The sequence below is a fragment of the Podarcis raffonei genome, chromosome 9, assembly GCF_027172205.1.
Source record: "Podarcis raffonei isolate rPodRaf1 chromosome 9, rPodRaf1.pri, whole genome shotgun sequence".
NCBI lineage: Eukaryota > Metazoa > Chordata > Lepidosauria > Squamata > Lacertidae > Podarcis > Podarcis raffonei.
Genome location: NC_070610.1, coordinates 79,679,474 through 79,691,688, shown reverse-complemented (window position 1 = coordinate 79,691,688; position 12,215 = coordinate 79,679,474). Strand labels below are relative to the sequence as shown.

The 12,215-nt window shown below is 51.0% G+C and overlaps 1 long non-coding RNA gene across 1 annotated transcript in view; it reads right to left on the bottom strand.

The window, feature by feature from the left end:
• LOC128420616 (uncharacterized) overlaps window positions 1–12,215 on the bottom strand; it is a 393,346-nt gene that overhangs the window by 324,506 nt on the left and 56,625 nt on the right. The window lies entirely within an intron of this gene.

Sequence of the window (12,215 nt, the reverse complement as noted above, 5' to 3'; positions counted from 1 at the left end):
CATATGTAATGCCTTATTTGCAGAAACTACTGCTAGCATTTAAACCCAATTATACTCCATCCTCTGATGAGAACACGCAAGTAGTCGCTGTTGGTTACTAACCTTTGTTTTATCCGTATGAAACCTATCACACCTCTGTCCCCGTAAGGGTTGGCTATACTGCATCTCTTTCCGTGGAATGTGCATTTGGACTCGGGTCAGAAGACGCCACATTCTGGCACACGGAGTCATGAGGAGACCCCTCATTTTTGTGCAATGACTAGATCCAGACTGCTGCGCTCGGATTTGTCCTGGATGGGCCATTTTAGGAGGTCAGACTGCAGAACGGAGGAGAAAACCCTTCTTAAAAAGAAAAGTATAGCTAAAGCCGAGCGCACGGAATGCCCAGCTCCACGGAGGCTCATTTCATATTGTATCTGTTCCATAAAAGCCACTTGATTGTGTTTTTAAAAACCAAACAAACCTCAAAGTGGTTTACAAAAAAGGATAAAACTATAAAATTATCGATAAGAAGAATTACTAATAATTTAAGACTTTCAGAAAGTTAAAACAACAAAATAAAACTCGCATCACCTTTCTAAGTATAAGTTATAAAGGACCTGTGTAATTCTCATTGATGAATTGATGGTGACTAGATACAGATGGATGGTGCCTTTAACTCAGCCAATACGTTTCAGAACCAGGTGGTTCTGCTGTAATAAATTGGGGTGCTGCTGCTGCTGCTGCTGGTGTTTGTGTTAATCTGCTCCATGAGATTATGGGAGGGGAATCATATTCAGCAACCTCATCACAGATGAATGAGGAACACAGCAAGCCTAAATGCACCCACTGCATTCCATAAACAACACTTGAGGTGTGCAGCAGCAACAGACACTTCTAATCTCTGGATCGGGCTAAAGGTGGCCCGCTGGTGTCGGGTGCAGTTATAAAGGAAGATTTATTTTAGAGGATTCTGGCTAACACTTTGCTGGATTGCAATTGCAGTAGATTTAATTTTTTGGGGGGTGGGGAGAGATTTCCCTGTTATAACAATATTTTTATATTGTGCATTGATCATTCCAAAGTGACTAGCATGCAACATTCTCTGACAATCCATAATCCACTGTTGAGTTGTTCTGCTGTACAGGACCTTAATATGACCATCTAGGGACACGGGTGGTGCTGTGGTCTAAACCACTGAGCCTCTTGGGCTTGCCAATCAGAAGGTCGGCGGTTCGAATACCCACGACGGGGTGAGCACCCGTTGCTCTGTCCCAACTCCTGCCTACCTAGCAGTTCAAAAGCACGCCAGTGCAAGCAGATAAATAGGTACCGCTGTAGTGGGAAGGTAAACAGCGTTTCTGTGCGCTCTGGCACTCATCACAGTCCTCTGTGCACCAGAAGCGGTTTAGTCCTGCTGGCCTCATGACCCGGAAAGCTGTCCGTGGACAAATGCCGGCTCCCTTGGCCTGAAAGCGAGATGAGCACCACACCTCATAGTCGCCTTTCATTGGACTTAACCATCCAGGGGTCCTTTACCTTTACCTACCTTAATATGACCAGCTGCCCTGCCAGAATGACGATGAATCCACAGCTGTGAAGATCCAAAAAGAAGATCTCAAAGCATTTAACTTCACTTGCTTACTTGTCATCCTTCTGTAAAGCTCAGAGGCACGTAGCCTCAGGCAGAATCGCCATCATTTCTCTGCACCTTCCGCAGGAGAGAGCTTTCCAGATCAGCCTCCCCCATCACCCCATGACTTGGTGCCTTCCAGATGTTTTGGACTACAACTCCCATCAGCGCCAGGCAGCCTGGCTGCATGCTCCTGGGGCTGAGGGGATCGTGGCCTTGCTGGCTGGGGTTGATGGAAGGCCAAGACATCTGAAGCGTCCCAGCTTGTTCCCATCAAGTTCCCAGCTGCTCTCCAGGGGCAAAATTAGTTGAGGGAAGAAAAACACAGTCATACCCCCCCCCTATTTTTCCAATATCAATACTCAATATTCAGTACTTTGCTAAAAGCGAAGTATTGCTAGTTCAGACCCTCCAAGTGTCCCTGTTTTTCAGGGACTATCCTGAATTTACACAAGCTGTCCTGGTTTCTGATTTGATTCCGGAGTGTCCCGCTTTTCCTTAGGATGTCCCTATTTTCATCGGATAAATATTGGAGGGTATGGAGTTATGCGACCCACGAGCCATATTTTATATATGCTGGAATCCGCCCAGAGTGCCTGGGCCACCCAGTCAGAAGGGTGGGGTAATAATAATAATAATAATAATAATAATAATAATGGAATAGGACGTCCCTATTTTCATTGGAGACATGTTGGAGAGCATGCTAGCTGTTCCTCTGAGCCACAGCTGCTGGAAGTGCCAAGTGGGACGATGTTCTTGTGATCAGGTTGTGCTCAGAGGCTTCCCAGAAGAGGCGTCTGTTGGGCCAGCCTGACATATGCTGGACATCTGGCCGGCCACTTTGAGAACGAGAAGCTGTCCCAGATGGGCCGTGGGCCGGATCCAGCTGTGGGTCTCTTCTGAGGTTCTTAGGCATGTTTGGACAAAATGGACCTTCCCTGGGATTCCTGAGATGTTCTCCTGCAAGACGCCCCATCTTGGTCACTGGGGTTCTTTGGCAAGGTGAATAAATCATAAACCGATTGCCCTTCTCTGCTGAATGTCTCTGGACAGAGATGGGGATCTGTTGCTAGGAACTGTGGTGAATATGAAAACAAGTTTAAATCTTCAAATGAGATTTCGTGTGCATGCACACTTCTTCAGATACAGTGTATCTGAAGAAGTGTGCATGCACACGAAAGCTCATACCAAGAACTAACTCAGTTGGTCTTTAAGCTGCTACTGGAAGGAAAAAATTTTTTTTTGTTTTGACTATGGCAGACCAACACGGCTACCTATCTGTATCTTCAAATGAGGTAAGCCAGGAGCATATTTTCTGATGATAGCAGAGTTTTGGTTTGTTTGTTTATTGCATTTATATTTCCCAGCTTTTCCGCCAAGGAGCTCAAGGGGGTGTGCATGGTTCTCCCCCTCCCCCTTTAATCCCCTGTGAGGTAGGTTAGGCAGTGCCTGCCCCCCCCCCCAGGTCACCCAGCAAACTTCATGACTGCGCAGGGAATCGAATCCTGGTCTCCCAAGTCCTAAACTGACACTCTAACCGCTATGCCGCCCTGGTTTGGACACAGTCCATGAGGCTGGTATTCTATTAATACTCCCCCCCGCAAATGAATGGGAGACATTCATCCATTGAAATGAATGGGAGCTCCTGGAGCAAGGGGGTTTTGCTTTGGCAAAATCTGCCCGCTTTTGCACTAACCCTGGGGTCAGCAAACTTTTTCAGCAGGGTCCACTGTCCCTCAGACCTTGTGGGGGGCACACTATATTTTTTTGGGGAAAATGAACAAATTCCTATGCCCCACAAATAACCCAGAGACGCATTTTAAATAAAATCACACATTCTACTCATGTAAAAACACGCTGATTCCCAGACCATCTGTGGGCCGGATTTAGAAGGCGATTGGGCTGGATCCGGCCCCCGGGCCTTAGTCTGCCTACCCATGCACTAACCTGTTTGCTTAATTTAATAATAATAATTTTTATTTATACCCCGCCCTCCCCAGCCAAGGCCGGGCTAAAATTTGCCAGTTTGTCTCTTGTGTAGCTCACATCTGTTTCAATGAAATGTTCCAAGTGTGGATAATGGAGTGCACAGCTGACATTGGTTCATACAGGCTTGAGTCAGGGCTAATTTTAGCTGTCATTCCCGTATTGCTGGGGTTGGACTAGATGACACTTGGATGTCCCTTCCCAGTCTGCAACTCCACGCTTCTAAGCAGGGAGCGTGTTTTCCCCCAGGGGGAGTTTGCCCCTCTTTTGGCACCTGAATGCAGAGAGCTCCCCGCGTTTCACTTGGGCTGCAGGTGTTTCTGCTTTCAGAGGGAGGGCCAAGCAAGGGCATTCAGAAGCCATCGCCCTTAGTTGCCTTCACTTGCCCTCACTGGGCTTGATCCACCACAGCCCCTATCTGGCGAGATAGCAGTGCAGGAACATCACATTCACAGCACCATTTCCAGCTGGATCACCCATTCTTGGCCACTTGAAGAAACTGAGGGAGGGGGCAGCATGAGGGGGGGGGGCGGGAGAACTGTGTCTACACCATGGCAGCTGAGAAGGGAAATCAAGGGAGAGAGCAGGGTAGTAAAAACCTGGGCATTGACATAAATTTAGGGATTTTTAACGGGGTGGTCGAGCAGGGATACGGGTGGAGCTGTGGGTTAAACCGCAGAGCCTAGGACTTGCCGATCAGAAGGTCGGTGGTTCGAATCCCCTGATGGGGTGAGCTCCCATTGCTTGGTCCCTGCTCCTGCCAACCTAGCAGTTCGAAAGCACATCGAAGTGCAAATAGATAAATAGGTATCGCTCTGGCGGAAAGGTAAACGGCGTTTCTGTGCGCTGCTCTGGTTCGCCAGAAGCGGCTTAGTCATGCTGGCCACATGACCCGGAAGCTGTATGCTGGCTCCCTTGGCCAGTAAAGTGAGATGAGCGCCGCAACCCCAGAGTCGGCCATGACTGGACCTAATGGTCAGGGGTCCCTTTTCCTTTACCTTTAAGGGGGGGTGTCATAATTTCTCTGTCACTCATAAACATTGAAGTACTGCTTCTGCTCTAAAAGCAAAATGTTGGAAGATTCAGGACGGCACTTCTTTACGCAGCACAGAGTTTATCTGTGGAACTCCCTGCCACAGGAGGCCACCAACTTAGATGGCTTTAAAAGAGGGTGGGACAAATCCAGGGAGGGAGTTGGGAGCCATTGATGGCTACCAGACAGTAGGACTGTGTTATCCTTCCACATTCAGAGACAGCAAGGTTCCCAAATGCCAGCTGCTGGAAACCATGGTTGCAGGAAGCGGCTCTTGTGCTCGAATCCTCTTTGCAGGGTTCCATGGGCATCTGGCTGACCACTGTGAGAATGGGATTCTGGACCAGATGGGACGTTGACCTGGTCCAGTCCAGAAGGCTCCTTTTCGTATTAAGATATATTCTCTTTATTCAAAACAACAGAAGAATGTAGGGCTGCAGTCACAAGAGATGGGAGGTCCCTGTTCTGCGTGCGGGTACTGAGCACCCCTAGAGTTCAGGCTAGGTGCTGGGGCAGGTCTCACCTGCAGGCTCAGGCAGAGCAGGTGAGGAGTCAGGAGCCCCCCAGGCAGAACGCAGGAGAGGTTCATCTAAGTAGAGTCTCTCCCAGAGCAAGTCCCAAAGTGTCGGTGCTGCACACTAAAAGATTGAGTTCTTATGAAGGCAGAATGGGTATTATTACTATTATTACTATTTATTGAATTTATATACCGCCCTATTCCCGGAGGTCTCAGAATGGGTATTATGTCACACCTGCAGATTGAAGGCACTGAGTGGGAGCCTGTGCGGTAAATATGGTTAATACGTAAATGATAAAACAAAAAGCTGTCCGTTAAAAGGCCAGCCTAACCGTCCTGTATCCTTGCTTCCATTAATTTAAATAGTGCATTAACAATGCTAACATTTAGATTAGCTGTAGATTGGCATTGTGATTTTTGTGATTTAAACTGTTGGGCTTGCTGATCGGAAGGTCGGCGGTTCGACTCCCTGTGATGGGGTGAGCTCCCATTGCTCTGTCTCAGTTCCTCCCAACCTAGCAGTTCGAAAGCACACCAGTGCAAGTAGATAAATAGGTATGGCTGTGGCGGGAAGGTAAACGGTGTTTCTGTGCGCTCTGGTTTCCATCACAGTGTTCTGTTGTGGCAGAAGTGGTTTAGTCCTGCTGGCCACATGACCCAGAAAACTGTCTGCGGACAAACGCCGGCTCCCTTGCCCTGAAAAGCGAGATGAGTGCTGCACCCCACAGTTGCCTTCGACTGGACTTAACCATCCAGGGGTCCTTTACCTTTTTACCTTAACCTGGACTTTAGACTGATGATGATGATGATGATGATGATGATGATGATGATGATAGAGTCGAACTCCCCAGTCTTTCCGAGCCATTCTGCCCCTGTATTAAGAAATATAGCCTCTCTTGCCTGCTGTGAGGCCAGTCGCTGGAACCTCTTAGAATCATATAATTGCAGAGTTGGAAGGGACCCCAATGTGTTATCCAGTCCAGCCCCTGCAGCTGCCTTCCCCCATCTTTTTCAGAGCTGCCTTGAACTTGCCCTCCTCCTTTTCCCATTAGCCTTTTTTCTCAACTTTGCCCTGTGCCTTCAATTCACCCTCCACATTTGGGAAACCAAAATCCCCTTCTCCCAGGTCCACGGTTTACCTTCCCGCTGGAGCGGTACCTATTTATCTACTTGCACTTTGTCGTGCTTTCAAACTGCTAGGTTGGCAGGAGCTGGGACTGAGCAACGGGAGCTCATCCCGTTGCGGGGATTGGAACCGCCGACCTTCTTATCAGCAAGTCCTAGGCTCTGTGGTTTAACCCACAGCGCCACCCGCGTCCCTGCCTGGGCCTGGTACAGGGGGGCTCTTCTCATGTTCCTGCAGACTGGAAGGCAGCAAGAAGGAGGGAATAGCTGGCTTGGCATTGCAGCCGTAGTATCGGCATGGCCTGAAAAATACTTCTTGGAAGGGACATGGCTTTGGTCAGGGTCATGAAGGATGCCTTCCCATTGGGATTTAATGCTCTGCCACTGCTCTCCCCGAAGGCCAGACGACTTGTTGAGAAGAGGTGGTTGGATGAAAGCCTTGTCGAGAAGGGCAGACTGTAGGCAGGCCAGTTGGGTGTTGTCGGGAGAGCGAGATTAAGTGCCATGCAGGCTTATGTACACACTGGAGAACCCAGGGCAGGGCAGGACTCAATGAGCTAGTGATGCATCGCTCAGCTTCGGAAATGAGCCGAGGCGCTGGAGAGAAGGAAGCTCTGGTGAAAATCTCTGGTGACCCAAAGTTCACAGGGTCCCAAGTTCACAAAGGCTATGACCTCACCTTGGCATCAGCCTCGCTGGGTTCAAATGCAGAGACTTGCCCAATGACTGGGCTGTGAACAGCCGGATCCAGTCATCAAGGTAACTCTCTCTCTCTCTCTCCACCCCCCAATGTCAATTTGCAGACAACAAACAAAACATTATCATAGGGGTGTCAGAGACTAGAATGACTAAAGCCCTTGGGCTTCATTGCTTTCTGCATTCGCGTGGGTTCAGGACAGGTCAATTCCTTCGGTAGAACGGATTTAAAAGAGGGCCGGGCAAATTCATGGAGGAGGAGAGGGCCATCGGTGGCTCCTAGCCAGACAGCTCTGCTACGTCTCCACATTTGGAAGCCAGAATGTTTCTGAATCCCAGTTAGTGGAAACGACAGGAAGGGAGCGGGTTCTGGTGCTTGGATCTCAGAGGCATCTGGTTTGTCACAATGAGAAGAGGATACTGGAGTAGACTGGCCTCATCCTGCAGGCTGTCCTTAGGCTCTTATTTACCAAGTGCCATATCTGTTTCACTGACTTTTCCCCAAAGAGGGGCCAAACTGGCCAATGAGATCCCAAGGAGTTGTTTTGCAAAACGAATGTTCCATCCCCGTCCTTCTCCAGGTTCACCTGCAGATTTAAGACCCTTTGCCAAAGGGGGGTGGGGCTGGCATTCTCAGACACACTGAGTGGCAGTCCCAGCCAGTCTCAGGGCCACAGTTAACTGGGATGAGGGAAGCAGCAAGGAAGGCCCCCACCTGTGGCCATCAGCAAAAACAGAAGGTGCATTTGCACAAAAACCAAAGATATAAAAATCCTTCATGCAGAATCCAGAGTCTGGAATGTAGGCAGATGACTGATATTGATTGGGTCAGTAGAGTAAAAATAGTAATAATATTTTTTTTAAGAAAGTAAATGCGGCATTTTTAATACGAAACAAACAAAACAACATTCTAGGGGAAAGCTTATGACAAAACGTTGCGCAGCCCGAATTGTCCACCAGGTGGGGTTACAGGGCAAAGAGTGGACTGGGAGATCTGTAATCGCAAAGGGCCAAAGCAGCTGGACTTGGGGGCTGGATTGGGGCCGGGCCATTTCCACCTGCCCTGCACAGACCCCGTAGGCTGCGGAAGAGCCCTGCTTTGGGGCTGGGGGCGAAATGCTGTTGAGACAATACAATCTCCTCTTTTGTGGCACATCAGTTGAATTTGGGGGATACAAGTCGACCCTTTTAAGCTACCTTTGTTTTGAGAAGGCGGTGAGGACGACTGAAGGAGCAGGGTGGGGGCCGCAAAGCCATATGACCCCACCAGTCTCATGAATTGACATGATTTCCTGCACAGGCCTCCTGAAATCAATGGGAGTTGCTCAAAAGCAGAAGTCTGCCGATTTCACAGCTCGGACTCTTTGCAGTGGGGCTTGTGCAGGAATCACAGAGTTGGATGGGGCCTCTCAGGGTCATCTAGTCCAACCCCTGTAATGCAGGAATCTCAGCTAAAGCATCTATGACAGATGGCCAAGGGGAACTTCCCAGCGCTGTTGTGCTTGGGGGCTACAGTTCTGTGGCATCTTGTGTGTGAAACTATTTCTTGACTTTCCTGTGACTGAGCCCCAAAACTTAAGGGAAAGCAAAGCTTGGAGCAGGGTGGGACAAGATCACCCCCCCCCCAGCCAAGTCTTAGGCTCTTTAGTCACCCTCCCACTTGGGGGCACAGTGGTCAAGCAGATCTCCAAAACTGCTGTGATCCCAAATCAGCCCCCATGAACTGTGGCTTCCTGGGTCTCCTTTCTCACCCATATCCATGGCTCTTACTCTCCCCAGCTGAGAACCTGAACCTGCTATGGAAATCTGCTCATGGGCAGTGGGCAAGATCCACTGCTGCCTTGGGAAATGCACAGGCAAACCTGTCTTGGGCTGGAGATTGCTGGATTTGGGCACCACCCACAGAAGGCCACAGACACTGCCTGACCAAATGGCCCTCTTCTTGAGAAGGTGGGGGCGCTAGAGAAAATGCGAAGTGGGCCTCACCGACCATCTAATTGGTTGGTGTTAAACACACAAGACTGCAGTGCTGTGTCTCTGAATCAGGGCCTGTCTCTGGGTCAGGAGAGAGGAGATTTCTCCCTTGCTTTCAGATTGCAAGTGTGTGTTTTGGTAATGCACTGGCTGCATTTGTTTTAAACTGTGTACATGATGCTTCTGCCACAAATCCGAGTCCGTTTACAAGTGAGCCAATCCAGTTCCTGCATTGCAGGGGTTGGACTAGATGACCCTTGGGTCCCCTTGGAACTCGACAGCTCTGTGATTCTGTGAGGTCACCTTTGAGCCTCTCTTGAGCTATGATGGGGCTGTTAAGGCAGAAGGGGAGAGGCAGGCCAGGGCTCTGTGTCTGTGTGCCTGGGCTCTGGTGTGCTTTCTAACATTACATTGCAAAGCCACATGGGCAAAGGTCTCTCCTGTGGGCCTCGGCTGTGTCCGAAAAGCCTCTGCTTTGGGCTCTTAATTCATCCTGAGCCCGTGGACTCCAGACAGACAGCCGACCATCAGAACATCAGGAGACCTCAACTGGGCTGGGCCATGGAAGACGCATCTTCTTGAAGTCCACAACAGTAGCAAGAGAAGGAAGGCAACTGAACCCCACTCCCCCTTTGAAACCCCCCCCCCACAGCAGGTGGGGCCTTCCTGAAAAAGCCCCACTGGGGAGACCCCAATAGGGAAAGGCTCTTTTGACTCATGAGCCTCTTGGGGGCTGCTCTGACCACTCCCCATTCTTTATTCCTGCTGATGGAGAAGGTCAGCGAGCCCCATGCCAAAAAGCAAAACCAAATCCGTATGGATTGTTTTATGTTTGCACCCAGGCCCTGTGTGCAGCTTCAAGCTAGGCAGTGTGGTGCAGTGGTTAGAGTGTCGGACCAGGACCTGGGAGAGACTAGGGCTCAAATCCTCCATGAAGCTCACTGGGTGTAACCTGGGGGTGGGGGCAGTCCCTGCCTCTCAGCCTAACCTACCTTGAGGGTTGCTGTTACTGTGGGGATTAAATGAGGGGAGGGAGAACCACCAATGCCACCTTGAGCCCCACGGAGGGGTACAACGGCAGCAAGCAAATGAGCAATGTTGGCCCTGGAACTGGCAAACGGCTGGCATCTAGGAAACAGAGGCAGCTGCCTCAGCAGCACGATGGGCCGGCCTCTGTTACCTGCCCTGACTTGTGCTATTTCTTCTGGCTGCTAGGGAAAAACAGAGACCAGCGTTCTTGGGAGTGGCTTTTTGGTGGGCTAAGCATGATATGCCTGAACAAACCCCCAAGGAAGGACCTTTTACCAGGGAGCTGGACCCCTGAGATGTTTGTGCACTGACTTTCTCTCCAGAAGTCCATCTCTGCCGCGATGCAGCAGAGTCCCTTTCCGTGACTTTTGCTCAAGATCCATCACCCACCGATTGCCAGCGTGGGTTGTCTCTGCTGAAATGCGAGGGGTGTTTGTAGCAGGGCAATTCCGTTTCTCGAAGGGACTTTCACTCATACAAGCCATCCTTGGGTGCCTCCGTCCCTCCGTGATCAGTGTGGACATGGGACCCCATCTGAAGACCTTTGTTGATTCAGGCACTTTAGGGGCACCTCACTTCTCTCTGCCAGGTGCCAAATCCCCCTGGGGGGAGGGTCTCCAGTGAGCCTCTCACAGCTATGCATTCAAGGTTCGGTTTTGTGGGGGCAATCATCATGTTTGGTGATTTATTTCCTGGGTGCCTAAAAGCAAAGATGGCACAGTGTGCCAGAAAACGTAATATTAAAAGAACATCAAAAAGAAAACGTTATTGTGAAATGCAATAAAAAGTTGACAGCCCCCTCCCCCGTAAAAAGCACCCAAGAAACCCCTAACTGTAGGCTAAGGATCTAAATCTGGGTGACTCTAACACACAGTCCGGATCCTGCCTCTCCAGCTGGCTACCTAAGCTATTGAACCAGCAGGCTTAGATTAAAACAAACATGTTTCAGGTGCATTTCAGGTGTGCTCCTTTGTTTGTTTGTTTTTTAAAAGTTGGTTCTGTAAAACACTTGGTCCATCTATTACACGACACTACCTAATATTATAGAATTAAGCCGATTGTGCTGCAATGGTATCACCAATTGTTCTGCTGTATAACCATGAATCTAAGGGGGTGGAACGGACTCCACCAAAGCTTATGCCACAAAAATGTGCGACTTTCTAAGGTTCCACCAGATTGCTGCACAGCGCTGCCCCCCTCACCCCCCCCACGCTGGAAAGACTCGTGTCCTACCTGTGTTCCTTACCCCTGAGCCTTACCTGGCTTCCCAGGTGCTTCCCAGCCAGGCGGATCCAGAAAGTGCCCAGAGTCCGGCGTTTTTGCAAAGCGCGTTAGTTTCTCCTGCACAACGCACCCCTCCAAGAAATAACCCCCTCTTGCAATGAACCGGAGGTGCCTGCAATGCCTCTTCTCCCTCTCCCTCCTGCCCACTGCAACAGTGCTTGCGCAGGGGATCTTCCCATGAGATGCGGGAGAGGATGGTCGGTTTTCCCCGTATCTCCTGAGACAGAGACCTGTGTTGAAGCAAAGAACTGTTAAGAGGTGAATGCCTCCCCGCGACTCGCGCGCCACTGCCCTCTTTCCTCTCCCCCGCACCCCAGAAAATAAAAGCAGAAGCGGTGGAGGGTACGGACCCTTCCGTGATGGAAGTTTGGGGCGTCCTTTTGGCTTCTAGGGTCGAAATGTAGCAACGGCTCGAGGGAGCTCCTGTGGCCGGCGGCGGCCCTGAGAGAAACGGTTCCTCTTCCTTCGCCTTCCGTCGGCGGCGCTTCGCTAGAGACCGTTTCCTTTCCCTTCGCTCAAGGGATGGGGGCCGCCCGGCGCACCCTCGGTGGTCCGTTGGTGGTTCCCGCCAGGGACGCTCCGGTCTCCCCTCGGGCGCTCGGCCAGCTCTCCTCTCTCGACGGCAGCAGCAGCAGCAGACGGGATGGGCGGCAGGTTAGGGGGTCCATGTGCTCCGTCGCCGTCTTCTGGCCACGGGACGGCCCCACTCCGTGGCTGACGGACTCTCGGTGTTCTCTTCTCTCCGCAGGGACGGAGCGCCGACGGCTGGCGGCGGAGGGCGTCCAGCAAGGCTCTTCGGCGCGTCTCTCCCGGCGGGCCCGCGGCCAGAGCTGGCACGCTCCAGCGCCCGGCCTCCTGCCCCCCTCCCGTCGTCGCAGTCGCCCCCGCCTCGAAGGGGAGGGAGGAGGGGCTCCCCCCGCCCGCCGGCAGAGTACCGGCCCGCGCCGCCTCTATATAAA